Genomic DNA, 16005 nt, shown 5'->3' on the forward strand with positions numbered 1-16005 from the left:
CCTGAGGGTCCCAGGGTTTTGCCATCTTGGATTCCAAGTTGGCAGGGAACTCTGGGAGCATCTGAGTATCCGGTGCCAGCAGGTAATGTTAGAGCCTTCCCCTGATAGGTGCTTACCTGTTTAGGTGACCAATCTCCCTTTCAGGGCTATTTAGGGTCTCTCTCTTGGATGGTTCTTCAGATTCGGATTGCAAGACTGCAGCAGGAATACTTTGCGTCCTTTATTCAAATTGTCACCGAAGAAACTGCATCTGGACCCTCCAGGATCTCTACAAACTGCAACAAATAAGCAAATATGACTTCTACAACATTGTATCTTCAGCTCCTGCCAGCAACTGCAACTGTTTCCTTGTCATAAATCCTCAGAGGACAGCCTGTTTTCACCCTGCACAAGAAGAACAAAGGAATCTGCCTTGGAGTGAAGGAGTCACTTCCCTTCTTCAGCAGGCACTTCTCTGCAATGACAACTGCTGTGTGGATCCCCTCTCCTGACAAGTTGCGTAGATCCCGCATCACGGGTGGTGAACCGAAGTAGTTCCGATGGTCCTGACGTCCTACTGTCCAACTTTGGTGGAGGTAAGAGCTTGCCTCCCCACGCAAGAAAGTACCCCTGTGCTCCGTGTGTTTTGCAGTTGCCAGGGCTTGTTGGCACCCTTCCACAAAGTTATTTGTGCACTGTGCAGCTACAGATCCCAGCACTCCTTCCTGTGACGCACAGCTTCCTACAGGTTCCCTGGTAGCGTTGGACCCTTTTTGCAGTGCTGCATGGTCCTCCTTTTGCACCTTCTTTGGCCCAATGCTGTGGGACTCTTGTGGATGTTGCCTGTTGTTCTGAGGGCTCTCTGAGTAGTTGAGAGTCCCCTCTGGCTCCCCTTTCTAGGTAGAGTCCACGAGGTCCCTCCTGGTCCCAGTCAGCACGAGCTTTGGTGTGCCAAGGCTTGTTTGCGGAATCTAGCGACTCAAACCAGACTGCTTTCATCCATCTGGTGTGGGACATCTTGTGCACCAACCAGGAACCTGCATCCGTCTTCTTGGGTGCAGTACTGACTGTTATTCTTCACCGTTGGTTCTTCTTTTGCACCTTCATCCGGGTTAGCAGGGGCTCTTGTTCTCCCTGGAATCTTCTGTGCTTCTTGGACGTGATCTCCTTTTTCCAGAGGTCTTCAGGTCCAGGAATCCATAGTTTTTGTCTTGCAGTCTCTTTTGGTTTTTGCATAATCTTCTTTCTCATATTTTTGTGTGCTCCAAGAAAGTTACTGTGATGTACTCCTGCTTTCCTGGGCTCTAGGGTGGGTTCTATTACTTATCTTTGGTGTTTTCTAATACACCTAGCACCTCTCTACACACTACACTTGCGTAAGTGGCAAACCAACATTTGCATTCCACTTTCTTAGTATATGGTTTGTGTTCCCCCAGGCCCATTTCTAACTATTGCGATTTTCATTATTTGTACTGTTTTTCTAACTGTTTTTACTTCTATTTCTGCATACTAGTGTATATAATTTATGTATTACTTACCTCCTAAGGGAGTATAGTCTGTATGGTATTTTTGGCATATGTGTTACCAAAACAAAGTATATTTATTAACACTGAGTATTTTCTTTCATGTGTGTGAGTACTGTGTGACTACAGTGGTATTGCATGAGCTTTGCATTTCTCCTAGATAGGCTTTGGCTGCTCAGCTACCCCTGGAGAGCCTGGCTTCTAGACACTGCCTACATTTCACTAATAAGAGACAACTGGACCTAGTATAAGGTGTAAGTACCTTAGGTACCCACTGTGAGAAAGTAGCCTCTTTCTAGCATGGTTACCCCCAATTTTGGCCTTTTTCTGAGTATGTGTCAGTGTGTTTTTCCTGTGTCACTGGGAGCCTGCTAGCCAGGACCCAAGTGCTCATAGTGAAAACCCTATATGTCAGTGTGTTTGCAAGTCTCACTGGGATCCTGCTAGCCAGGACCCCAGTGCTCATAGTTTGTGGCCTAGTGTGTGTGTTGTCAGTAGTGCTTGACTGTGTCACTGAGGTGCTGCTAACCAGAACCTTAGTGCTTACGGTCTCTCTGCTTTTAAATTTATCACTATAGGCTACTAACTTCATTTACCAATTCCAGTTTGCACATTGGACCCCTCTTATAAGTCCTTAGTATATGGTATCTAGGTACCCAGGGCATTGGGGTTCCAGAAGATCCTTATGGGATGCAGCATCTCTTTTGCCACTCAAAAGGAGCTCAGACAAACTGTTTCACAGGACTGCCACTGCAGCCTGCGTGAAATAGTGCACACATGATGTCACAGCCATTTTCACTGCACCTAAGTAACTTATAAGTCGCCTATATGTCTAATCTTCATTTAATAAAGGCTAGGTGTAATGTTACTAATTGTGAGGGCACCCTTGAACTAGCAAAGGTGCCCCCACATAGTTCATGGCCAATTCCTGGGACTTTGTGAGTGCGGGGACTCCATTACACGCGTGCACTACAAAGAGGTCAATGCCTATATGTAGCTTCACAATGGTAACTCTGAATATGGCCATGTAAGGTGTCTAAGATCATGGAATTGTTCCCCCACTCCAAATGTGGTACCGAGGAGTCAATTCCATGCATCCTGGGGGCTCCACCATGGACTCCCAGTACTGCCAGTACTGCCAAACCAGCTCTCTGAGGCTTTCAATGCAGCTACAGCTGCTGCCACCTCACAGACAGGGTTCTGCCCGCCAGGGGTCTGAGCAGCTCAGTCCCAGGAAGGCAGAACAAAGCATTTCCTTTGGGAGCAGGGTGTTACAACCTCTCCCTTTGGAAATAGGTGTCACAGGCTGGGGAGGGGTAGCCTCCCCAAGCCTCTGGTAATGCTTTGAAGAGCACAGATGGTGCCCTTCTTGCATGAGCCAGTCTAGACCAGCTCAGGGACCCCCAGTCCCTGCTCTGGGGCACGACTGGACAAAGGAAAGGGAAGTGACCACTCCCCTGTTCATCACCAACCCAGGGGTGGTGCCCAGAGCGCCTCCAGTGTGTCCCAGACGTCAGCCATCTTGCTTTCCAAGGTGTGGGGACACTCCTGAGGCCTCTGAGTGGCCAGTGCCAGCAGGTGATGTCAGAGACCCCTCCTGATAGGTCCATACCTGATAAGGTAGTCAAACCCCCTCTCAGGGCTATTTAGGATCTCTCCTGTGGGTTCTCTTCAGATTCTATTTGCATGTTTCCAGCAGGAATCCTCTGCAACTCCTACTTCATCCTCTGACCTTGGATCAACCACAGACTGCTCTAGGAACCACTGTAACAGCAACAAAGTATCCTAAAGGGCTGCATTTCCTCTGCAACTTCAGCTCCAGTTATCAACTGCAACAGTGTCTATGGTGTGCACACTCTGGAGACTCCCTGTCTTCACCCTGCACCAGAAGGACCAAAGAAATCTCCAGTTGAGAGCACAAGTGGATGACCGGTTCTCTTGGACTCCTCTCCTGGCAACGAGCATGCCACTTGGAACACAGAGGGTTGACCCCTTAGACACAGACTGTCCCGAGGTCTTGCTGTCCCAATTTGGAGGAAGTAAAACCTTGCCTTCCCCGAGAACGACAGTACCCCTGTGCACAGCGTCTTCATCTCCTGAGGCCTCTGTGCACTATTTGCAAAATTCCTTCATGCACAGCCTGGCCAGGGCCCCAGCACTCTATCCTGCAATGCTCAACTCGCTGAGTTGACCTCCGGGGGTGTGGGACCCTCCTTTGTGGTGCTGCACCACCCACATTTTGCACCTCCTTTGTCCTGTTGTCCTGGGACTCACATGGGTGCTGTTTGATCTTCTGAGGGCTCTCTGAAGTTCTGAGAACCCACTCTTCCTCCTCACACAGAGATGAGGGCCCCAGGTCCCTCCTGGGTCCAGACAGCGCCACTTTGACGCAAAACACGACTTTGCTGGAACCAAGGCTTGTTGGAAGAATCCAGCGCCAAAACTCGCCTGCATCCAACTTCTCTTCGTGGGACATTCAGTGCATCATGCAGGAACCCGCTGACATCTTCCTTGGGTACATTTCTGCAGTCTTCGTCCAACCGGGAACTCTTCTTTTGCACCCTCTTCTGGGTGGCAGAGACTCCTGTCCTTCCTGGAACTGCTTTCGACTTCTGGACTTGGTCTCCTTCCTTTGCAGCTCTTCAGGTCCAGGAGTCCACCATTTGTTGTTTGCAGTCTTGCTTGGTTCTTGCAATAACGCTAATCGCGACTTGTAGTGTGTCCTAAGGAAACTTGCAGTACTTTTCTCCTGCTTTTCTGGGCTCTGGGGTGGGGTATTTTACTTACCTTTTCTGTATTCTTACTCCCCCAGCGATTCTCAACACACTACACTTGTCTAGGGGGGAATTTGTGATTTGCATTCCACTTTCTTATCATTTCCTATTGCTTGCACTATCCTATGTCTACTTACTGACCTTATTTTGGTGTCTAGTGTATATATTTTGTATAATACTTACCTCCAGAAGGAGTATTGCCTCTAAGACATTCTTGCCCTTGTGTCACCCAAATAAACTACCTTTATTTTTGGTAACACTGAGTATTGTCTTTACTTGTGTATGAGTACTGTGTGACTATAAGTGGTATTGCAGGAGCTTTGCATGTCTCCTAGTTCAGCATAAGCTGCTCTGCTATAGCTACCTCTAGCAGCCAAAGCTGCTAGAACATTACTACATTTCACTAATAAGGGATAACTGGACCTGGTATAAGGGGTAAGTATTCAAGGTACCCACTACAAACCAGGCCAGACTCCTACACGCACTACAAACCACTCCGGCCTCCTACATTGGTGGTGCAGGAGTGAGATAAGTACTTGCAATTGCCTTATCACTCTGTCACCTGGTTCTTTCTACAGGAAAGAATACTCCATACCTAGAGATATACACATATACCTTGTGTAGGGTTCTAGTCTCTTCCTTTCCTTTTTGAGAGACTAGAGGTTAGGTAGGTTAAGATTTCCTACACTACACTAACACACACTCACAATTTGTCTACTGATGGGCCTATCTCTGAGGTCATGGGTGCTCCCTATGAGGGCATGACCTTCAATGAATAGAAAACTATATGTGGGGAAGAACCCCAACAAGAATTCTCTTTGGAGCCTCCTTCTTCAGGATGGCCAGGAGCATGCTGGTAGCCAGGAGGAGGAGGTATAGAGAGATTCTGACACTATACGATCAGAAAATCATCCTTCAGGTTTAGGGGAGGGCTCTTCCAAAGATCTTACACCTAGCAGACCTTCTAGTGTTGCTGGGAGTGGGAGGGATAGTCACTCAGGTATGGCTCCCTTCACACCCAGAGGTCAAGTCACTAGGGTTACAAAAGTTAGGGAAAGCTCTACATCTACACATTCCCATATCACCTCAGTGTCTGAGGGATCCAATTGCACAACTCCAGGAGATGACTCCATAGATAGAGAGCTCAGGAAACTGAGACTGGGGGAGGTGAGGCTCAGGCTTCTGCTGTAACAGCTAGCCCTATCCAGGGAGGCCTTGGCAGTTGAAACGGAAAGGCAGGGGTTGGGATAGGTTCCCCATGGTGGCAGCAGCAGCAGTTTCATGAGTTATAGAGTTAGGGAGGACATCGTTGATTCCAGAAACTTGCATACAATTATTCCCCCCATACAAGGTGGGGGGTGACATTTACAAGTGGTTTGCTGCACTTGAGAGGGCCTGCAAAGTTCAGAGGGTCCCTCAAAGGCAGTGGGCTCCTATTCTGTGGTTTTCCTTTCACTGACAAGGGGATTGTTAGACTTCTTACTGTCAGAGAATAAGACTAAGGTGGTCATTACAACCCTGGTGGACGGTGTTAAAGCGGCGGTAAGACTGCCAACAGGCCGGCGGTAAACATTTTGCCATTACAACCGTGGCGGAAACCGCCAACAAAGACAGCCACTTTAACACTCCAACCGCCACGGCGGTACAAACAAGCAGCTCGACAATGTACCGCCCACACTATTATGACAGGCCAATCCGCCACCTTTTCCGTGGCGGATTCACCGTGGATAAAAACACGGCGGAAACAGGCATTTCGAAGGAAAAACGCTCACCTCTACACACTCCACAAGGAACGACGACACCATGGAGCCAGAACTCCATATTCTTCCTGTGCTAGTCTTCCTGCTCCTGTACCAGGAGCACCAACGCCGGCGGCGAAGACCACGGTGAGTACTCCACCTACAACATAGGGGAGGGGGAGGCAAAAAACAGGGACACACACACGCAAAACCCCAACCCCCACCCCCACCCTCACCCACTACAACACACACACCAATGCATATCCAAACATTACAGTAACCCCCCAACCCTCCTGGAAGAATGCAAAGACAAAAGGAAATGACTGTAACCATTGTAATATGTCAAAATTCAGTAAGCAAATATATACATATATACACTATTAACAAAATATACACCACGATTAGTAGTCCAGGTATTGCACCATTCATAGTCCGTGGACCACTGGGCTCAAAATGCATGGGCGAGGCCCACACAAGATACCCGAACATGACGGAGAGAACACTGCTGGGGCAATCAGATAGAAATACAACAGGCACCTCAGGGGGAAAGGAAGGGGGGGCATCTCAGCCGGATGAGTGCACAACACCAGATCCACGAGGGGGCTCCATGCCCATTGATGTATCCTGGGGAGTGCAAAGCCACAGTCTCTCAAGTCTCTCCAGTGGGTGGTTTGCCCACTGTTCAATCCTGGGAAGTGCAAAGCCACAGTCTCTCACGTCTCTCCAGTGGGTGGTTTGCCCACTGTTCAATCCTGGGGAGTGCAAAGCCACAGTCTCTCAAGTCTCTCCAGTGGGTGGTTTGCCCAATGTGCCATCCTCTGGAGTGCAAAGCCACAGTCTCTCAAGTCTCTCCAGTGGGTGGTTTGCCCACTGTACCATCCTTGGGAGTGAAAAGCCACAGTCTCTCAAGTCTCTCCAGTGGGTGGTTTGCCCACTGTTCAATCCTGGGGAGTGCAAAGCCACAGTCTCTGAAGTCTCTCCAGTGGGTGGTTTGCCCACTGTACCATCCTAGGGAGTGCAAAGCCACAGTCTCTCAAGTCTCTGCAGTGGGTGGTTTGCCCGCTGTTCAATCCTGGGAAGTGCAAAGCCACAGTCTCTCAAGTCTCTCCAGTGGGTGGTTTGCCCACTGTTCAATCCTGGGGAGTGCAAAGTCACAGTCTCTCAAGTCTCTCCAGTGGGTGGTTTGCACACTGTACCATCCTCTGGAGTGCAAAGCCACAGTCTCTCAAGTCTCTCCAGTGGGTGGTTTGCCCACTATACCACCCTCGGGAGTGAAAAGCCACAGTCTCTCAAGTCTCTCCAGTGGGTGGTTTGCCCACTGTTCAATCGTGGGGAGTGCAAAGCCACAGTCTCTCAAGTCTCTCCAGTGGGTGGTTTGCCCACTGTACCATCCTGGGGAGTGCAAAGCCACAGTCTCTCAAGTCTCTCCAGTGGGTGGTTCTGGGGGGGACTGGTGCCCAGAGTGCTTCATCCTGTGCAGGACAGACGGAGTGGATGCATGTCTCCACTGGTTCTGGAGGGGGACTGGTGCCCAGAGTGCTTCATCCTGTGCAGGACAGACGGAGTGGATGCATGTCTCCACTGGTTCTGGAGGGGGACTGGTGCAAAGAGTGCTTCATTCTGTGCAGGACAGACGGAGTGGATGCATGTCTCCACTGGTTCTGGAGGGGGACTGGTGCCCAGAGTGGTTCATCCTGTGCAGGACAGACGGAGTGGATGCATGTCTCCACTGGTTCTGGAGGGGGACTGGTGCCCAGAGTGCATCACTCATCCGGTGACGTCCCAGTTGCGTCACTGCCCCTGCCGCTCATGGGCTAGCAGTGCTTGAGTTGGCGGTCCTTGCCCTGTTCAGCAGTGCTTGCCATGTTCAGCGGTGCTTGACTTGGCGGTCCTTGACCTGTTCAGCGGTGCTTGCCCTGTTCAGCGGTGCTTGACTTGGCGGTCCCTGCCCTGTTCAGCGGTACTTGACTTGGCGGTCCTTGACCTGTTCAGCGGTGCTTGCACTGTTCAGCGGTGATTAACTTGACGGTTCTTGCCCTGTTCAGCGGTACTTGACTTGGTGGTCCTTGACCTGTTCAGCAGTGTTTGCTCTGTTCAGCGGTGCTTGACTTGGCGGTCCTTGCCCTGTTCAGCGGTGCTTGCCCTGTTCAGCGGTGCTTGACTTGGCGGTCCTTGTCCTGTTCAGCGGTGCTTGACTTGGCGGTCCTTGCCCTGTTCAGCGCTGCTTGACTTGGTGGTCCTTGCCCTGTTCAGCGGTGCTTGACTTGGCGGTCCTTGACCTGTTCTGGGGTGCTTGCCCTGTTCAGCGGTGCTTGACTTGGCGGTCCTTGCCCTGTTCGGCGGTGCTTGACTTGGCAGTCCTTGCCCTGTTCAGCGGTGCTTGACTTGGCGGTCCTTGCCCTGTTCAGCAGTGCTTGACTTGACGGTCCTTGCCCTGTTCAGCGGTGCTTGACTTGGCGGTGCTTGCCCTGTTCAGCGGTGCTTGACTTGGTGGTCCTTGCCCTGTTCAGCGGTGCTTGACTTGGCGGTCCTTGCCCTGTTCAGCGGTGCTTGACTTGGCGGTCCTTCATTGCCCAGCTGGGCTGGGGCTGGAGGTCCTTTATTGATCAGATGGGCTGTGGCTGGCGGGCCCTCCTGGGCAGCTATGCTGTGGCTGGTGGGCCCTCCTGGGCAGCTGGGCTGTGGCTGGCGGGGTCCTCCTGGGCAGCTGGGCTGTGGCTGGCGGGGCCGTCCTGGGCAGCTGGGCTGTGGCTGGCGGGATCCTCCTGAGCAGCTTGGGTCCTCCTGGGCAGCTGGGCTGTGGCTGGCGGGGTCCTCCAGGGCAGCTGGGTAGTGGCTGGCGGGCCCTCCTGGGCAGCTGGGCTGTGGCAGGCGGGGTCATCCTAGACAGCTGGGCTGTGTCTGGCGGGGCCCTCCTGGGTAGCTGGGCTGTGGCTGGCGGGGTCCTCCTGGACAGCGACGATGGGGCTGGTGGTGGCGTCCTGGGCAGTGACGATGGGGCCCTCCTGGGCAGCGATGATGGGGCTGGTGGTGTCGTCTTGGGCAGCGATGATGGGGCTGGCGGGACCCTCCTGGGCAGCGACGATGGGTCTGGCGGTGGCCTCCTGGCCAGCAGGGATGATGGCGGTCTTCTCCGTCGTGCTGCTCCTCCGAGACTTTGCGGTTTTCTTCTGCCCCTTCCCCACCTTGGGAGGAGTCACAGCTGAGTCCATACTCCCCCCGGGACCACTGTGAGCAGCTTGGATGGCTGGAGTCTTCCCCCTCTCCTGCCGGGCACTGGCCAACTTCTGGTGCTTCACGGAGGGGAACTGGCTGTGCTCTGGCTCCGTGATACACTGGCTGGCCTGGTGCCCGGTGCACTCCACATACCTGTGACAACAGGCACCACTGGTCCCAGAGATTTTGTGGCTGAGGTGCTAGTATGGGACCTATGAGTTGGACGCGGGGGTGGTGGGAAATAGGTTAAGGGTGGGCAGGAAAAGTTGTTTGGAGACACTGGGACAGGTACCTGGAAGGGGTTTGGGAGTGGAGGAAGAGGTCGTGGTTTTAGGAGGTGTAACTTTTGTTTCTTTGGGTGCAGGTGCATGCGCTGGAGGCTGTTGTGAGGTGGATGTATGTTGGGTGGGTGTGTGCCGGCATTTGTGTATCTTGGGAGGGGGCGTCACAGACACACTGGGAGAGGACACAGGGGATGTGTGAGTGGTGGTGGTAACTGCACGTGAGCGGGGTGTGGTGGTGGGTGTGCTGGTGAGGGACGTAGTGGCTGTAGTGGTAGTGCATGCAGGTGTGAGTATAGACGAGACTGGGAGAGAGGAGGGAGGCGAGGAGGAGGGGGACACAGTGGAGACAGTGGATGTTGATGTGTCTGTATGTTTGTGATGCTTGCGTGAGTGCCTGTGGGATGTGTGGTGCTTATTTTTGCCTGAGCTTCTCTTGTGTGGTGAGGTGTGTGCAGGCGGGTCTGATGGTGTGCTTGGGATAGGCAGAGGTACAGGGGATTGGGTCTGGGTGGAGAAAGTTGGAGGGGGGAGGCTAGACATAGGGACAATGGCTGCCATCAGTGCTGAGGCCAGAGTTTGAAAGGTTCAATGAAGGGCAGCCTGACCAGAATGAATGCCCTCCAGGAATGCATTGGTTTGTTGCAAATCCCTTTCTACACCCTGGATGCCATTCAAAATGGTAGACTGCCCAACAGTGAGGGACCTGAGGAGGTCAATGGCCTCCTCACTAAGGGCAGCAGAGGTGACAGGGGCAGGAGCTGAGGTGTCTGGTGCAAAGGTGATGCCAACCCTCCTGGGTGAGCGGGCACGGGGCACACACTGAGGGGCTGCTGGGAGGGCGGTGCTGGTAGGGGGGTGGCGGCTGTACCTGTAGCAGTGGGGGGCACAGATGTTGCCGCCACCACAAGGGAGCTCCCATCGGAGGACGAGTCTGTGTCGCTGGTTTCAGCTCCTGTCACCGCCGGGGTGCTCCCCTCGCCCTCCGTCCCACTGGTTTATTCAGAGTCCGTAGTGTGGCCCTCCATGGCCATGTGGGACGCAGTTCCCTCGTGCTCCGGTGCCACTGCTCCTCCGCCTGATGATGCTAATGCAGACAAGAACAGAGAGACCACAAAAAGGGGGGGAAAGCAGAAGAAAGACAGGTTGAGTGCATGACTAACTGCTACCGTTGGCAGACAAGACAGACACAGCAGCCCCCTGCACTACGTCGCGCTGTTGGGCTCTACAGTGCAATTCCTGGGAAATGGCCTACAAGGCTATGGACGACATCTGCACACATAGATGACACAGGTGCATGAATACCTGTACTTGGCACTCTACAGAGGTGGGGTGGGGGGCCACAGGGCCAAGCCTTATGAAGGGGCCTAGCCTACGGAAGTCGCCCAGGCCTAGGGAAACCCAGAGCCCTCCTCCCCCACCCAGACCCCTCCACTGCACGCTAAGTCAGCTGAATGAGAGTGTACTCACCCCCTTGTGACTGCTATGATGCCCTCAAGCGCCCATCCAACTCCGGGTAGGCCACTGCCAGGATCCGGAACATCAGGGGGGTCATGGTTCGACGGGCACCCCTCCCACGTTGGGAGGCCATCCCCAGCTGAGCCTCCGCCGTCTTCTTGCTCCAGTGGCGAATGTCCTCCCATCTCTTCCGCCAGTGGGTGCTCCGTCTGTGGCGGACCCCCAGGGACCGGACGTCCTTAGCAATGGCACGCCAAATATCCTTTTGCTGGTGGGCGCTGACCTACATGAAATGTACAGGGGAAGAAGAGAAGTCATTACCAACTGCGCCGTCAAAGTGAGTGGCCCCCATCCCTATCCTTGCCATGTGGCACATGCACCCACGGTCTTTCATGCACTCTGAACTCTGCCCCCTTCCTTCTTACAACCAGCCCTCTCCACACAGGCATAGCCCATACAACATGCCCCCGTGTACTTACCTGTTGGTCTGGAGGACCGTAGAGTAGTGTGTACTGGGGGAGGACCCCGTCGACGAGCTTCTCCAACTCCTCCACAGTGAAGGCAGGGGCCCTTTCCCCAGACGCACGAGCCATTGTCTCTTCCAGATCGAGGTCACAGCAGGACATGCAGTGTAGGTCCTCTCCTGTCGAAGATCACGTATCGAGTGATTCAACAGCTAGAAGATGGCAGTCACGTCCGCGGCGGTCACGTCTGTGGCGGTGCGTACCATCACCTCCGGCGTACATCGTCATTGGCTCCTGGGACCCATAGGGTCCAATGTTAACCAATGCAGCATTGCCCCGCGGTCTTCGACCGCCTACCGCGACGGTGTAAAACGCCAGCGCAGTTACCACACATCCCATTGTCCCACTTTAGAGGCCAGGCAGCCGTCATTTCAGGGGGCCACATGGCCTGATTACCAACTGCGTCACACATACCTAGGCCTAGTCTCAACACACATACAGGCCAGATTTTGTGTATGAATCGTGTTCTGTGTAGACTGTGGTTACATACCTCTGACTTGTTTGACTCTCTGGTCGCTGTTGTCCTTCATAGGCATCGTCCGCTGGGACATGTGAGGAGATGGCGGAATCCTCCGGTGTACCGACCGCTGGTGGACCTGTCGACAATTGAGGAAAGAAATCTGATATTCACCTACAGGTTTGACCGTGCCACAATCCAGGAACTGTGTACCCAGTTGGAGCCAGACCTGATGTCAGCAATCCGCCATCCCACAGGAATCCCCTCTCAAGTGCAGGTGCTATCAGTGCTCCATTTCATTGCAAGTGGGTCTTTTCAAACAACTGTGGCCATGGCATTAAGGATGCCCCAGCCTATGTTTTCCAACGTATTGTCCAGAGTGTTGTCTGCCCTGCTGAAACACATGCGGAGCTACATTGTTTTCCCTCAGGTGGAGGACTTGCCTACAGTGAAAGGTGCCATGTTCCCAGGCTCAGTGCATGACGCCTACATCATGCGGAATAGCAGCATCCCTTATGTGATGGGTCAACTCCAGAGGAACAGTGTGTGGCTATTAGGTGACTCTGGTTACCCCAACCTGTCATGGCCACTGACCCCAGTGAGGAATCCCAGGACCAGGGCAGAGGAACGCTACAATGAGGCCCATGGGCGTACTTGGAGGGTGATCGAGCGGACCTTCGGCCTCCTGAAGGCCACGTTCCGGTGCCTCCATATGACAGGTGGATCCCTATTCTACTCACCAAAGAAGGTGTGCCAGATCATTATGGCCTGCTGTATGCTTCACAACTTGGCTTTGCGATGACAGGTGCCTTTTCTGCAGGAGGATGGTCCAGATGGCGGTGTTGTGGCAGCTGTGGAGCCTGTGGACAGTGATGAGGAGGAAGCAGAGGAAGAAGATATTGACAACAGGGACTCAGTCATCCAGCAATATTTCCAGTGAAACACAGGTGAGAATACATTCCTGCCTACTACAAGTACTTTTACACTTCTACCTCTATCCTTGTCTGTCGATTTCACCCAGTGTATGGTCACGGAGTTGTCACTTTCCCTTACGGTTTCACAGGTGTGGGTCCCAATGTGTGTCTTCTGCTTAGATTCCTCAGAGACTAGAGCTGTGTGACATAGGTATGTTGACATTACTATTTCAAAATCACAGACAGACTCCAGATCTTTTGGTGCTTTAGGTGTGTTTATTTACATACAAAATATTGGAGGGGGAAGTTAAATGGTGAGGGGTGATGGTGGAAGAGTGTCCATGGCAAAGTCCAGTCTATTTGTCTCATAGGTGCATTGCCCATATGGGCATAGGAAGTGGAGTTGGGGCAGTTTCAATATGGACAGGGTGACAAAATGGGACAGTGGGTTGACAATCAGGGTGGTCTAATTTCTTGGCGGGGGTCTTGGCATCATGCTCTGTCTTGTTCCTGGATCTCAGGGACCATTTGTGGGGTGGTTCTCCATCTGCAGGGGGTGGGGTGCAGGTGTGGTGGTCCTGTGGCGGTGCCTCCTGTCCACTAGTGCCGGCGGAGGTGGTGGGCAGTTCATCATCCATGCTAGTGTCAGGGGCCCCTTGTAGTGCCACAGTGTCCCTCCTGGAGTTGAGTAGTTCCTTCAGCACCCCTACGATGATGCCCAGGGCGGAGCTGATGGTTCTGAGTTCCTCCCTGAACCCCAAATACTGTTCCTCCTGCATGAGCTGGGTCTCCTGAAACTTGGCCAGGACCGTTGCCATCGTCTCCTGGGAGTGGTGGTATGCTCCCATGATGGAGGAGAGGGCCTCGTAGAGAGTGGGTTCCCTAGGCCTGTCCGCCCCCTGTCGCACAGCAGCCCTCCCAGTTCCCCTGTGTTCCTGGGCCTCCGTCCCCTGGACCGTGTGCCCACTACCACTGCCCCCAGGTCCCTGTTGTTGTTGGGGTGGTGGGTTATCCTGGGTTCCCTGTAGCGGTAGACACACAGCTGATTGACGTGTCCTGGGGACGGAGGTATGGGCCCGCTGGGTGGGTGCTGTGCTGGTGTTACCAGAGGGGGGAAGGTCTGTGGTGGCCTGTGCCTGTGTGAGGGGAACCGACTGTCTCGAGGCCCACGATGGTCCGGGCTGGTCATCTAGATCCAGTTGGACAGAGCTGCTGTCATCACTGTGGGCCTCTTCTGTGGGTGGGGTGGAGATGTCTGGACCCTCCTGTCTGGTGACGTTGGGTAGTGGTCCTGCAGGGGTGGAAAAGCATGATTATTGCATCTGTGTGTGTCCTGGTGTGCAATGGGTGGGTGACCGTGTACCCCAGTGCTGGCATTCCTGTGTGGGGGCATGTGTGATAATGGTTTAGGGGGGTGTATGGGTATGTGCAGTGTGCATGCTTTAGTGATGGGTGTCCATGCGTTGGTGTTGCGTGCAGGGCTTGGTGTTTGGATGGGTGGTTAGTGATATTGGTACATTTGTGAGGAGTTGGAGTGATAGGGGTGGGGGCGAGGGAGGGGTTATGTGATAGCATGCAGGTAGGGTGGGGGATATGGTAGTTAAAGGTTTGACTTACCGGAGTCCATTCCTCCACTGACTCCTGCGAGGCCCTCAGGATGCAGAATCGCCAAGACCTGCTCCTCCCATGTTGTTAGTTGTGGGTGAGGAGGTGGGGGCCCGCCGCCAGTCCGCTGAACCGCCTGGTGGTGTCTTGAGACCACAGAACGCACCTTACCCCGTAGGTCGCTCCACCTCTTCCTGATGTCGTCCCTATTTCTTAGGTGTTGTCCCACTGCGTTGACCCTGTTGACTATTCTTCACCATAGCTCCATCTTCCTTGCAATTGAGGTGTGCTGCACCTGTGCTCCAAATAGCTGTGGCTCTACCCGGACGATTTCCTCCACCATGACCCTGAGCTCCTCCTCTGAGAACGTGGGGTGTCTTTGACGTGCCATGGGGTGGTGTAGGTGATGTGTGGGGGGTATGTGTGGTGGTAAGTGTGGTAATATGTAGTGGTGTGTGGTGTTTTGTGCGTGGAAGTTGTGTGGGTGATGGTGTTGTGTGCCTGTGGCTGCTAGTTTGTGTATGGTGTTGTCTCTCTCTGGCCTTCTCTCTGTAATATTGGTCGTAGGAGTTTGTGGGTGATGTGGGTGTGTGTTTTATATTGTATTGGGTGTGTGGGAGTGCTGTGTGTATCAGGTGTGTGTATTTAGAATTGTCCAATGTGGCGGTGTTTTTTAGAAGTGTGTGTATTTTGAGCGCAGCGGTGTGTACCGTCAATGAAATACCGCGGTTGAAAGACCGCCGTGTGGATTCGTGTGTCGTGATAGTGTGGGCGTAATTCTGTTGGCATGACGGTGGAGGTTTCTTTTTCGCCAGTTTATCACTGACCTTTGGTGTGGTGGACTTGTGTGGGTGTCTGAATTTTATCGGATTTCGAGATGTGGGTCATAATAGCTGTGGCGGAATTCCGCGGCGGTGTGTTGGCGGTCTTCTGCACGGCGGTAAGCGGCTTTTACCGCCAATGTTATAACTACAGTGTTCTTAAGAATGCACTCTTAGGTGGGTTTGGTCTAACTACTGAACAATATAGAATTAAGTTCAGGGAGACCAGAAAAGAGGCCTCACAGGATTGGGTTGACTTTATGGACTGTTCTGTTAAAGCTTTAGAAGGCTGGTTACATGGCAGCAAACTGTCTGACTATGATGGCTTCTATAATCTTCTGTTAAGAGAATATCTGTGTTTCTGACATGTTGCACCAGTACTTAGTAGACTCAGATTTGACCTCTCCCCAAGAATTGGGAGAGAAGGCAGACAAATGGGTCAGAACAAGTGTGAGCAGAAAAGCTCATACAGGGGGTGACAAGGAAAAGAAGAAAGAAGGTGATAAGTCCCAAGACAAAGGTGGAGACAAACACAAAAGTAAAGACTCCTCATCAAGTTCCCAAAACTCCTCTGGGGATGGGAATAAAACCTTATCCTCTTCTTCTTCTTCTGCCCACGCTGAAAAACAGTGGTGCTATGCATGCAGACGTAAATGCCATAGGCCAGGGGACAAATCCTGTCCAGGTAAAGCTCCTGAGCCTACTACCACTACT

The sequence above is a fragment of the Pleurodeles waltl genome, chromosome 2_2 (assembly GCF_031143425.1).
Source record: "Pleurodeles waltl isolate 20211129_DDA chromosome 2_2, aPleWal1.hap1.20221129, whole genome shotgun sequence".
Lineage (NCBI taxonomy): Eukaryota > Metazoa > Chordata > Amphibia > Caudata > Salamandridae > Pleurodeles > Pleurodeles waltl.